Here is a 13,990-nt window from a genome sequence, read left to right on the forward strand (position 1 = left end):
TATTCCTTAGTTGTTTAAGAGCACTTTCAATCTCAGCAGTGGTTACTTCCGGTGTTACTTCATGTGTATAATTCTGGGCTAGTTGTTCATCACTGGATGGTTTATTAATGGTTGATGTATACAGCTTGTAGTAGAAATGTCTAATAACTTCAGTAATCTTTTGCCTATCTGTGACTATTTCTCCATTTTGGTTCTTAAGTTTTGTAATTTTTGGTCTTCCTGTAGACATGCTGTTCTTTAAAATCTTCATGTTTTTATTTTCTTCAATTGTCTGTATGATCATGTTATTATTAAATTTCCTTAGATCTTTTCTTATTTCCTTGCGAATGGTCTTGTTAAGATTTTTGTATTCTGCTGTATCCCTGTCCATTGTCTTCCTGTCCTTAATGAGCTGCATGGTATTGAGTGAAAGTCGGCTCTTCTTATTAGTTTTCTTCAATGGGATCTCCTTTGCTGCATTTTGAATACTGACTGTAATTTTCTCATTAAGTTCGTTCACGTCCAAGTATTTCAAATCTTCTGTTGGGTTAAGTTTTTTGGTAAGAGCTTGTTGAAATGATGATTGATGTGTTTCTAAGTCCTCTACTCTTGGAAAAGTGTACCCCCTTGTCATTTTGGACCGTTCAAGTTTGAGGTCAAATGTAAAGGTTGCTCGAACTAGCCTATGGTCGCTTCCTGTATCAAATCTATTGAGAACAGTAACATCTGTACAATATTTCTTCTTGTTGGTCAATGAGTATGGTATGAAAATTAGCCTCTCGAAGACTAAATTGATGTCATTAGGTAAGAAATTCAACAAAATTGAATGTCAGATTGGTGATACAAAGCTAGAACAGGTCGATAATTTCAAGTATTTAGATTGTGTGTTCTCCCAGGATGGTAATATAGTAAGTGAGATTGAATCAAGGTGTAGTAAAGCTAATGCAGTGAGCTCGCAGTTGCGATCAGCAGTATTCTGTAAGAAGGAAGTCAGCTCCCAGACGAAACTATCTTTACATCGGTCTGTTTTCAGACCAACTTTGCTTTACGGGAGCGAAAGCTGGGTGGACTCGGGATATCTTATTCATAAGTTAGAAGTAACAGACATGAAAGTAGCAAGAATGATTGCTGGTACAAACAGGTGGGAACAATGGCAGGATGGTACTCGGAATGAGGAGATAAAGACTAATTTAGGAATGAACTCGATGGATGGAGCTGTACGCATAAACCGGCTTCGGTGGTGGGGTCATGTGAGGCGAATGGAGGAGGATAGGTTACCTAGGAGAATAATGGACTCTGTTATGGAGGGTAAGAGAAGTAGAGGGAGACCAAGACGACGATGGTTAGACTCGGTTTCTAACGATTTAAAGATAAGAGGTATAGAACTAAATGAGGCCACAACACTAGTTGCAAATCGAGGATTGTGGAGACGTTTAGTAAATTCTCAGAGGCTTGCAGACTGAACGCTGAAAGGCATAACAGTCTATAATGATATTGTATGTATGTATGTATGTATGTATGTATGTTATTGTGCATGACGTAGCTTTAAGAACCCTAGATTAACTAAGTGGGAAGTGTCGTAAAATAATGGGGCGTAAATATTCTGTCTAAATGTCTCAGATCATCACCGATTCACTAGCTAACAGGAGTCATCACAAGTTTCTCAATATGTTGATTGGACGCTTCGCATAATTATATAAGAATTCCCCATTTAGAATTTAAGACGTCGGAGACAACGAACGAGACATGAGAATGGAATATGCATTGTGTACCAATTTAGCTCAGAAGTGCATAAGATAACTTGACCCATGTCGTAGAATCATCTGCCAGGTGGCTTATTTTCAGCGTGTCGAGGGGTAAGAGACAGCTTATTATCCAGGCTATAGTTCAGACTGGTATTGATAAATGTAAATGAAGCTCCTTTCAGGTAAAATTGATTAGCGCAAGGCATAGGCCGCGCTACAGATAAAATAATTAAGGCCGGTAGTAGATAAAAGGTGTAATAAGTTGATATAAGCCGCCAGGAAAGAAATAATGTATTTCGCTGTGTGGAGACAGATTTGAAGAGCCCAGACAGGCAACCCTTTGCGTTTTGAAAGTGAACCAGGCCATTGTGAGCGTGATTTATTGCACCCGCGAAAGGACGAAGTCAGACCGACCGCTCGCCCTGTGTGTGAATGTTATAGGAGCATTATCTGTCGTATTACCCCCAAAACAATGACTCCAAGTTACCATTTATTATTAACACCGTTGATTAAGCTACAGTGTTCTGAGATGATCGATCTCCCCAATTTATTCTTTAACTATTTAAAAAGTATCGTGTTTCAGATTATCATACTCATGTCTCAGGAGACCCAGGTTCACTTCTTGGATGCAGTGAAGTTTGTGTTTACTGTTACTACCGACAGAGGGATTGAACCTCCTGCAACTTCATCTACTATATTTAAGGTGCGTATGTTTGTCTATTTATTACAGGACGTGCAAATTGTATATTCATGAGATATTGGATGTTGAAGTCGTTCCATGTTTATTTTTGTACACAGTGTTGCAACGTTGTACATAATGTCATGTTGATGTATTTGCTGGAATCCTAATGAAACGAACGTGTGTATTATATTTAATATTCAGCAATGATTAATTTAGGGAAAAGACGTGATACGACTTTCAAATATTTGGAAATGTAGTCATACATTTACTTCAGTTCATCCGATGTTAGGGTATCGTAACTTGGTATAATTTGAATACACTGATTTTCGACAGGTAAACAGAAATATAGCAGGGTATGCCCGTACTAATTAAGCGTATGTAATCGTGATAGGCCATGCGCAATGTGAGAAGTGCAAGTGCAAAGTGTAAATAACTCAAGAGGAAACGCCTGTTTAAGTTTGAAATAATTTAACGTCGAATGAGGTGTAGAGAGAGACTAACGAACTTTCACGACGTCAAGATCACTCTAAATATTATTTGTAAAGTGTATTGTATGGCATATCCATGTGAATAAGATGTGTTTCACTAGTAAAGTTGTTATATAAGATATAGTCTCTCTTCTCATTAGTAATGAACTAGTATTCCTCTCATAATTAATATTCCCCTACTATAGAGATCATTAGAAGACTATCGCCCCATCTGACGGTCCATTCTGACCCGTAATGTTCTCCGGCTCAACGAGCGAACCATTAGACACCGGGCTGAGTTCGAAGCTCATCGGACGTGCTCTATTCTAACATCATGTTTATGAGCCACGGTAACTTGTTTATGTGCTGAAGCCTTGGACAGGTACAGTAAAACAAAAAATGTTTTATCTTATGGGGTTTAATTGAGGCATGTAGACACCGTTGTTAAACCTGAGTGCCTCTATACAGCGGAAAAATTGGACATGATTGGAAAAGGTGGACTTAGAAGAATCCGAAAGAGAGAAAGAAAATGCTAAGAAAAATTATGGGCCCAAATGTAAAAAAAATGGGGAGCGGAGACATAAATCTAACAATGAATTGTATGAAAGAATAGAAGGAGTGGTTGAACTGATGAGGAAGAGAAGGGTATAGTTCTATGGACATTTCTTGAGGATGGACAATAATAGACTAACGAAGGAAATTTTTTAATTCTTCGGGAATAAGTCAGAGCTAAAATGGTTTCCAGAAGTGAGGTTGCACTGTTCGAAGAGCGGGGTTCCGGAAGTTTATACCATGGATACAAATAAATTTAGACAACTCTTAAAAACGTTCGGCGGTTTCAATGAGACTGGAAAAACGCTAGTAATAGAATGGAGATCCTATGCAGGAGAGCAGAAGAAGGAAGTAGGAGAATGGTTGAAAGACTGACAGAGTGTGAAGAAAGAGAAGACTAAAATTACTGCCGAAGAAAAAAAGAAAATAGACAATAACATTAATAAGACATGCTATTGCACAGAAAGCTGATATTTCAAATACTGTTTTATGAAGGAAGATTCCGGTGTTAGACTCCGTAACTAGTCTGCGCGGCGCTCGCACCGTTAAGGAGTGGGTGTATCGAGTGCTGATGTGAGCGAGGTTGATCAGGATGCTCCTGTTGTGAGAAGAGACATTTAGTAATGAGTCTGTGAGAACTTGGTAAGCCTGGATGCTGCGTGCTGAGGCGCGGACGTGGTGCAGTCGGTACTAGACATGAAGTTGCCTTCTAGTTTGCAGATTTAACATCAATAGTCGGCTAAGATACGAAGTGAAAAACATCGAGACTATGTTAAATACATCTTTATCTTCTTCTGCGCGAATGAGTCACTTAGGACTGCACGAAATTAACTTTTGTTGACCTTTCGTCTTGCCCGAAAGTTCTTCATTTTCATCGATTGTTGTCATTTCTGTTGTTATTATTATTGTTAGTTTTATAATTATTATCATTGTTCATTTATATTGTCTATTGTACATTCTATAATTATTCCTTTTATCACTGTGTCCAAATTTGCTATTAGTTATATATTATTTAAAAACATTTGTTGTATTAAAAATATTTCTGTTAATTATTTTAAATGTTATGGTTAAGTGTAACAGAGGGCCCTGGGCCCTAACGTCGCCTCAAATAAAGACGAATTACTTATTTACCTAAACCCCCAAATCCCAAAGCATTACAGCCCTTGAAGGGCCTTGGCCTTCCAAGTGACCACTGCTCAGCCCGAAGGTCTGCAGGTTACGAGGTATCGTATGGTCAGCACGACGAATCCTCTCGGCCGTTATTCTTGGCTTTCGAGACCGGGGCCGCTATCTCACCGTCAGATAGCTCCTCAATCCTAATCACGTAGGCTGAGTGGACCTCGAACCAGCCCTCAGATCCAGGTAAACATCCCTGACTTGGCCGGGAATCGAACCCGGGGCCTCCGGGTAAGAGGCAGGCACGCTACCCCTACACCCAGGGGCCGGCACTTATTTACCTACTTACGTATACTTTTTTGATAAGTAAGTCTATTGTTATTCATTATTTCCAAATGGCTTATAAACTGAATTCGCCAGTCTCATTTTATCAGTAAGTTTAGATAATCTATATAAATAAAATTGTAGGGGGTCCGCTGTCTGTAATTTCTTTTGTTTTGCCAATTTTTCAGATATTTATCCGTTTTAGGTCAACTCAAGACCGAATCGGTGGTTTTTACTTTTCGTGTCTGTTTGTCTGTCTGTCTGTTTGTCTGTTTGTCTTTTCCACCATCACGTCGAAACGGCTGGATAGATCTCAACCAAACTTCATATTTAGAGTATACTCATCCCGGGGAAGGTTTCGATATGCATATCATGTTAAAATCTTTGAATAGACGGGGGTTATAGGAAAACCAGAATGGTTTTGCCACCATCACGTCGAAACGGCTGGATAGATCTCAACCAAACTTCATATTTAGAGTATACTCATTCCGGGGAAGATTTCGATATGCATATCATTTTAAAATCTTTGAATAGACGGGGGTTATAGGAAAACCAGAATGGTTTTTCCACCATCACGTCGAAACGGCTGGATAGATCTCAACCAAACTTCATATTTAGAGTATACTCATCCCATGGAAGGTTTTGATATACATACCATTTTAAAATCTTTGAATAGACGGGGGTTTATAGGAATTTCCTCCATTTTCTCTTATACTGTTGATTTTCTGTAAACATCGTTTACCGTACGTGAAACGTCTCTTCATTATAAACAACTTTCGTTTTGTTCATAATTTACCTTACTCTTCACATGGCGGAGAAATTTACAATTTTCTGCTGGTACCATGTTCTGCATTGAGTGACCGACTGACCGACAACGAACCTACAGGTTACCATGGCAACGTCTCTGACTGCATGCCAGCAGGGAAGTAACGTATTGCCATTTTCCTCATCATGCTTTTAAATTCGTGGTTGTTCCTTGGGTAGAAGGCAATAGAGGCGTCAATCGGCCTATCTGCGGGATATTGGCGGAATATCGTTGGAGGTTATAACCGCCCTCGAATAGACTAAGTAATAACACTATTAGTCATCTTCTTATTATTTGTTTTCCTAAGAATCACTGGACCTAAATTTCTCCTCTGTTACCGCTTTATTATATTCATAACCCACACTAGCATAATTTATTGAGGGGCATTTGATTTTCCAATACATTCACTTGGCATTTACATATTTGTCGTTATCCGGCTGTCCTCAGTTATAATCCATTTTCTATTACTTTCGACTTTCTTAACTGTATTATTTTCTTCCTTAATTACGCCGTATGTACGCGAGTGCTAGAAACTACTGGATGTATTTCCACCAAGATTCATATTTAGATTACACCTGTCCTTGATAGGTTTTAGGGCAAATATTGTTTCTAAATCCCTGAACTGACTGGGGGTTTATACGAAACCGAAACAGTGATTTTGCACCTCCACAAAATATACACAACCAAACTTAATGGAAATCGACCTACCTTGGTAGAAATTAATTTCTAAACCTTTTTTCTCATGTGCATCATTTCGATACGAGGATTAATAAGGGAGACTTTACTCACGAGCGGGTGCGTGTAAGGTGGAGCGCACACTTATTGGACAAGGGCATGGACTGCCCCATGTGTCAGCGGACATGTCCCGTCGAGGTATCGCCTGTTGCATTTCGTAGGACGTGTCCCATCACTTCGCGCGTGAGTTTGGTCTAGTAATTTCAATATATGCAGCTCAATAGAGGCAACTACCACAAATTTTATAGCGGAAGTGGAGAAGCATGAAGTGCTGTATAATTACAGATTAAAGGATTATTCAAATAGGTCCGTATGTCAAAATATCTGGCGAGAAATAGGCTAAGCATTCAGCATGAGTGTTCAGCTGGTAGAATAGGATCCCTGAATTTGTTCTTTTTTTCTCTCAATTAGTGACTTTACCATATGCAGTAACTTTTGAAATGTCTTCCAGTTCATTCTGTAATAAAATGTATGAAATTATGAAGGATCTTAAGTTTCTTAGCCAACACGAAAGCACCATTCTTTTGGCAGTCCACGTTATGCGAGTATGAGTTGACCCAAATCTCTTTTTTCGTCTAGTCACCCGACTTCTTCGTAATTCTCGAAGTACTGTAACAACAAGCCTTCCAAATCACTAGAGGACATCTTAACTAATGGCCCTTAGATGTGCATGTACGTGGCCTACGGGACATGGGACAGGACAAGTTATTTCAGTCGTGTCTCCTGTCCCATGTCGCGTGTCCGAGAAGTGTTCGCTCTGACTAAAGCGTATTCCTTACAACTTCAAAACTACTGAAGACATTCGAATCAAAATTTATATTTAGCATCCACCTGTCCAAAGGTAGGTTTTAAACGTAAATAACATTTCATGTTCCGGGGACTGGCGGTTTATAGGGAACCGAAATGGTGATTTTACTCTTCCACAATATATACAGAACAAGACCAACCTGACTGGAAATCGACCAAACGTGATGGAATTCCACATCTAAACCTTTTTTTCATGTGCATTTTTTCGTCAGGAGGATGAATAAGGGAGATATCATGAATGGTCAGTTTTGCAGGTTAAGTCCAGCGGACATAGTCCAAAAGGTGTTTTACATGGAGCAGATTCCTTATCTATATAAATCAAATCGTAACGACTGTGTGCCTCTACACTGACTATTTTGGCGAAATTTTCGTACAGCTTTCCGTTTAAGGGGTAATAATGACCATCTGCATAATTTTTGGTTTAGTTTCCTGAAAGTCCTAATTTTTACCCGCCTCGCCCAAAACCCAGTTTGCGGCATAATCTGCCAGAAGGAAAAGAAGATAATTGAAATTTGACAAAATTATACGTTTTAGCCTGTAACGAACGGAAAACATCCAAGATCATTAAATTTTTCACTTTTTATCCCCGAAGAATATCGAAATATGCAGGCAATTTTAATTATGGTGCAAACTTCGGAAATTCCTATCACATAACAGATTGCACAATCTCCGTTCAATTCGGAATGATCTACAACCTTGGTCTTATGACTTTTTGCCGTATCTGTATCCCTTTTACGTTTGATTTTTCTCTATTAATCGATGTTAAGTCAATTTGGAATTTTCACATGCATAATTCATACTTTCGATTACTTATATGAAATACAGAATCATCAAACTCTTCACGAAAATTGGCCCACCCAGTAGCCATATGTGAGCCAAGTGCTATGTATATAGCTGTCACATAATTATCGGAAAAGTAATGTAATGTGAGATAATCTTACAAAAACGTTACCCTTTTCCATGTTTCTAACTCAATCTGATCCAAGAATAGATGACATTTCATAGGACCAGCCATTTAGGCCACTAAATCCGGCGTGTCTTATGGTATAATCCTTTGTCGATATGACGTACGTTTAGTAGCAGTTAATCTGTAAATGAAGGTCTTCAATATTGTAAACACGCATATACTTTCGTATGTCGATCTATGTATATTCACTGATGTCGATTTGTAGCGATCGAGAAAGGGTGGGTCTGCTATTGTAATCAGTACTCCCCACACCGACTTTGACTGGCAGTATGAAAGGGTTCCTTCTCCAACTCCTGTGTAACTTTCATTAGTAAGGAAGGCCTACAATTGTAATGAATAGTTCACTTCTCGATTTGACTTGCAGAAGGCAAGTGAGCATGCAGTTTTGTTTAAAACTCCCCTACCCGATTGTGTTTGGCAGTAGGCAAGGTTGTCCGCCATTATAAAGAAATGTCCTCATCTAAAATGTGACTGGCATTAGGCATAGTGGCCTGCTATTTTGATGGAAACTCACCAACTTGGTGTGACTAGCAGTAAGCTGGCTGGAAGTAGGAAAATGGGCCTGGCATTATAATGATAACTGCAGAACTCAATTTCGAGTGATAGTAGGGTAATTGCCTGCCATTATAATAGAAACTCCTCAACTGTAATCTGTCTGGAAGTAGGAAAGGGAGGCTGCCATTTTAACGAAAACTCCCCAAATCGATTCTGTCCGCGTAGTAGGCAATGGGGCCTGCAATTATAATGTAAACTTCCCAACTCGATTGTGAATGGCAGTAGGCAAGTGAGCTTGCCGTTATATCACAAATCCATAACAAACACTTTACATTGGAAACAACGTACGGGGACCTCCCCATGCTCTTTCTCGGATAACGCTAAGAGACATGCAATTTTAAAACAATCTTATTTATTGCATGTACTCTATTACTTCGATATTCGAATACAATGTAGAATACCGTAGCGAAGCACGGGTACATTCGCTAGTTAAAATATATTTCTGAAATGTGTTTGGGGTAATGTATTCCTTTTTTAATTCTCGGCCCTAACATTTTTCTCATGGATTTCCTTTCTTTAAGCTCTAATTGTTCCTTTAAAATTTTATAATGCGAATTGAGGATATTTGAAGCATAAAGAGCTTCAGGTTTGTTCAGTGTTAAGTTGTTGCATGGCACGCAGTTTTGTCATAAGCATTCTTTTTGTGTTGAAAAGCAACTTCCATTTTCTGAACAAGGAAGCAGAGAACGTCCTGAAAGGGGGGGGGGTCAGTTGCTACGTCAAACCACACTTGCAACCAACACGAGTAGTTTTCAAATCACAATTCACAATTCACCCAAATCATCAACATATTAATAGCCTATTTCCATCCAAATATCGATGCAGAAACCATTATAGACAGTTTAGGAGGAACCATCGAAGCATTTAACGACAATAAGCCCCTCCTTGTGGCTGTGGAGTTCAACTGCCGGATTGACAAAAGAAGCATCAAAACTAACAATGTTATAGACTTCCTAATAGACGACGGGCTGAGACTAGTGAACACAGGAGATGAGTATATATACATAGGACATAACGGGAAAAGTACAAATGACCTGGTGTTCCTCAGTAATCAAGGAATAGACCAAGTGGAGTAGAGGATCGCACTCAACAATCCAATTAGGTAACACCTACCAGTCAAGACCTCCCTCCGCATAGGTTTAGACGCACCCATGGAAGTTCCGGAATTACCAACAAGATTCCCGAGAAGACTAGACATGAACCTATGGGAGGTAAACAAAAGAGCCATGCCGGAAATAAAGACAATGATCAAATTGGGAGACACTGAAGAAGCCACGACAAAACTGCAGGAAATTCTACTGGCCTCAACTACTAAACCAAACACGCAGAGAACGGCCAAGAAATGGTTCGACAAAGAATGCTACATTGCAAGACGGGAAACTTTGGAATACCTCCACAAAGCCAGATCCAGTAACAGCAAATACCATCTACAAAAATACGCTGAGGCGAGGAAAGCATACAAAGAAACACTAAGAATTAAAAAGAAAGACCACAAACTACTAGACGAGAACAAGCTGATCGAGGAAGCAGAGGAAAAACCCCACCGAATCCTGAAAGTAGGCAAGTCAACACAGAAAACCTCTATAATAAGCCCCCAGCGGTGGACGGAGCACTTCCGAGAACTCCTTGGGAACGCATCTTCGAACGAGTTCGAAAAAAGGTACATACCCGAACATACACTCCAACCACTCACAACCGATGAAGTATGGAGAATTATCCAAGAATCCAAAGACAAAAAGGCAGCAGGCCCGGACGGAGTGTACAACGAGCACATCAAGGCCACGGCGGCGGACATTGTAAGTGTACTGACGCTACTGTTCAATGAATGCCTGAGAAGAAATTGGATCCCGATCATATGGAGACAGGCCAACCTAATCACACTGTACAAAGGCAAAGGCAACAGGGATGATCCCAGCTCATACCGAGGAATCGCTCTGGAGTACAATATCTTCAAAATGTTCTCAAAGGCCATTCTAGCCCGCATCAGACCATGAATAACGGAAGAGATACCATCCAACCAGTACGGATTCATGGACGGCAAATCAACACTACAAGCCATAGGGAAAGTAACAAACGAAATAGACGCCGCACTAGCACAACCATCCACACCACTGTACACTATATTCATCAACTATCAAAAGGCCTTAGACAGCATCGAGAGGAAGATACTAATAGGAAAACTGGAAGCAACACTAAACAACTTGCAGCAAGAATTGGAATTCATAAAAGTTATACTTAACGTAAACTACGTGAAAATCCACGATGGGACAACATTCTCAGCACCTATAACGCAGACCAAAGGGGTACTCCAAGGAGACCCAATGAGCCCAGTATTGTTCAATCTGATGACAGCCGACATTGCAAGTGTAACAGAGCCAGCAGGGGTCAATCTTGTAACGTATGGAGACGACATGGCTGTGCTATCAAGAAACCCCACTGGAATGCAGAAGGCATTCAATAACCTACAAGAATGGGCAGACAAAAACTCATTCAGTATCAACAGTGAGAAAACAAAAGTGTTGACATTTAGAAGAGGAGGAAGACTGGCAAAAGACGACGGGGACCAGCTTGAAACAGTACCGTCATTCAAGTACCTAGGTATCACGCTACAGACCACAAGAGCAACTTACACAACACGTCAAAGAAAGACCGTTAGCAGCAACTAGAGCAATGTTCGAAATCCCTAAGCCCCAGAATCTATCGGTGAAAACGGCCGTGGCATTGTTCAAACTCAAAGTTGCCCCGGTGGCCACGTACGGTATACAATTAATCTGGTACAAACTAACCACAGCGAATCTGAAAGGGATTGAAAATATCAAAGCCAGATACCTCAAGCAGGTCCTCCAACTATCAAAATATACAAAGAACAGACCGGTGTTCACCCTGATGTATGAACCGTTCATCCTAGAGGACATAAAAACCTCCTACAATCTTCCCGACACCGAAACATCCGCGGCAGTCCTGCAAGAAAGACGACGAAAAGCACAGCAAATACCGGAAGAATTCTGTGAAACGGAGGCAGTGAGAAACGACGAATGGAAGGGGCCAGGCTACAACCTACGGCACACCTTCACCCGATTCGCCGTCCACGGGTTCCACGAAAAGGTATGCCAAACCGCTGGATACCACGAACCAGACGAAGAATGTACCTGACGGCCCTGTGGTTGAAAATGCCCCAGGTACCACCTCATCAACTGCACCTCAAGAACAATATCCATTACCGCACTTGCTAAAGACTGGTAAAGAGGAACCGCATGCACCTACAAGCGGACGAGGCATCTTCAACAGCGTGTTGCAAATTAGACAGACAGAAGACTCTATATCACTGTGGCCTGCAATATGTGATGTCAATACAGTGTCGCAAATTAGACAGGCATAGAGCCTCTCATCACTATGCGTTACAAAATGTGTCTGAGGCAGAGCTCAGCGTAAATGTCTTCTCACAGATGGAACACATGAATAGACGAACACCACTGGACGGACCTGCTTACAAGCTGAACGCTAGAATAGTCGTCTCCCAGTATGATCAGCAAACGCACTTAGGCCAACTATCTCTCTCGCCCCTTAAAAGCGAGAGACATTGGAACAGCCTTCTATCGTTATGACTACCAATGTGTCCCTAAAAATACGACCGCTTACATGCACTCCCACAAATAGAACATCCAATGCGCCTACCCTCGCTATGTGTAACGCTACGTGACCCAAGAGAGGATTTAACCTAAAGGAGCACCAAAGGAGTTTTATAAGAGGTCCCACAAACGGAACGGAAGTCGATCCCCACTATGAGTGCTTGTGAGTACCTGACAATGACTATCTGACTGTGTACATTGTTACCTATGGAATTTAATTACCTATGTAACCTAATCATTGTGTATTATTATGAGTATGGCCATTGGCTGCAATAAATTATAATAATTTTCTGAATACTTGAAACTACATTTATTTTCATTGTCATTTTAGTGATCCATTCACGTGGGTATTTAAATTCCTTTACTCTTGCAATTTTATTCATATCAAAGGTAAGTTCAGGTGGAACAGTTTTTATGTTTGTCATAAATTTAGTTTTCTCATATGAGAATTTTGCTGCTTGCTCTCCCAGTGTACATCATAAAGTGAAATGTGTACGAATTTCTCGCTTCAGTTCTTAAAAGCAATTCGATTAACAAAGAACATTATAAAATACTAGGTTTGTACTCGTCCTGGCCGGGTTACTTTTGGTGCAATTACAGCAGAAACACTATGAACCGGAGATGAGTGACAGCAGATGACATACGCCAATTAACAGTAATCAATGTAATGTTCATTAGGTTTACACGCTTGACACATTGCAGATAATCACACCGTAGGGGGAAGTACTGGTAATTGCATGCAACTAACTTTATGACGTAATTCCGAAGATATCCATTACATAGCTTGGTCACTTACGCAATATTTGCAAGGTGCCAAATAAATTTCTAGATAGAGTTCTTCTGTTGATAAAATATTAAAACATGATAAAGCGTACCAATACCCACCCATAGTACGAAGGAATGTGGTTTTACTTATTAGCACATGAGGAGTTGAAAACAAAACCTATTTAGACATTTAATGTCGTGTAATATCAGCATGCAGAAGATCCTGGCAGCACATCGTGAAAGCCCGTAACCCCGACCTGAGATATTATAGTACAAACCAAATTCTGTCATATTTCAAAATCTTGGACCAGACAGTACACATATCTCTGCTTTCTTCACGGAATTGTTAATGGCACTCTTAAATGCACATCCTTGTTACCTCTTTTCCCGTGACATGTTCATGCACGTAGGATCCGAAATTAGACCATTATTCCATACTACCTGTTGTACCCGTTCTGTATGAAGCTGTGTACACATTGTGGATAAGATTGTGTTAAATTGCATAAAAAACATGGGTATTTAAAAATTAAATTTTAGCCGCCTTTCCATAAACTACCATTTTATCCAGCGTGGAATGAAGTTATTTATAGCCTATACTGTAATGGTTTATTCCCCCGAATTTACATACCGATTTTCATTACATTCTGTTCACCCATTTTCTAGTGGCTTGGCATTGATATGGACTTGGTAACAGAAATCGAAATTCATGAATGCCTTCGTTATAATAGCCGGTACGGAAAAATGTATCTTAACTATATATAAAAATGGATGGGGGCCCAGGGGTGTTAGGTACAAAAAATATCGAAAATAGTGTTGAATCCATAGTTTTCGAGATCGCTGAGAGAATAGTGACACTCAGGAT

Source organism: Anabrus simplex, chromosome 8 (assembly GCF_040414725.1).
Source record: "Anabrus simplex isolate iqAnaSimp1 chromosome 8, ASM4041472v1, whole genome shotgun sequence".
Lineage (NCBI taxonomy): Eukaryota > Metazoa > Arthropoda > Insecta > Orthoptera > Tettigoniidae > Anabrus > Anabrus simplex.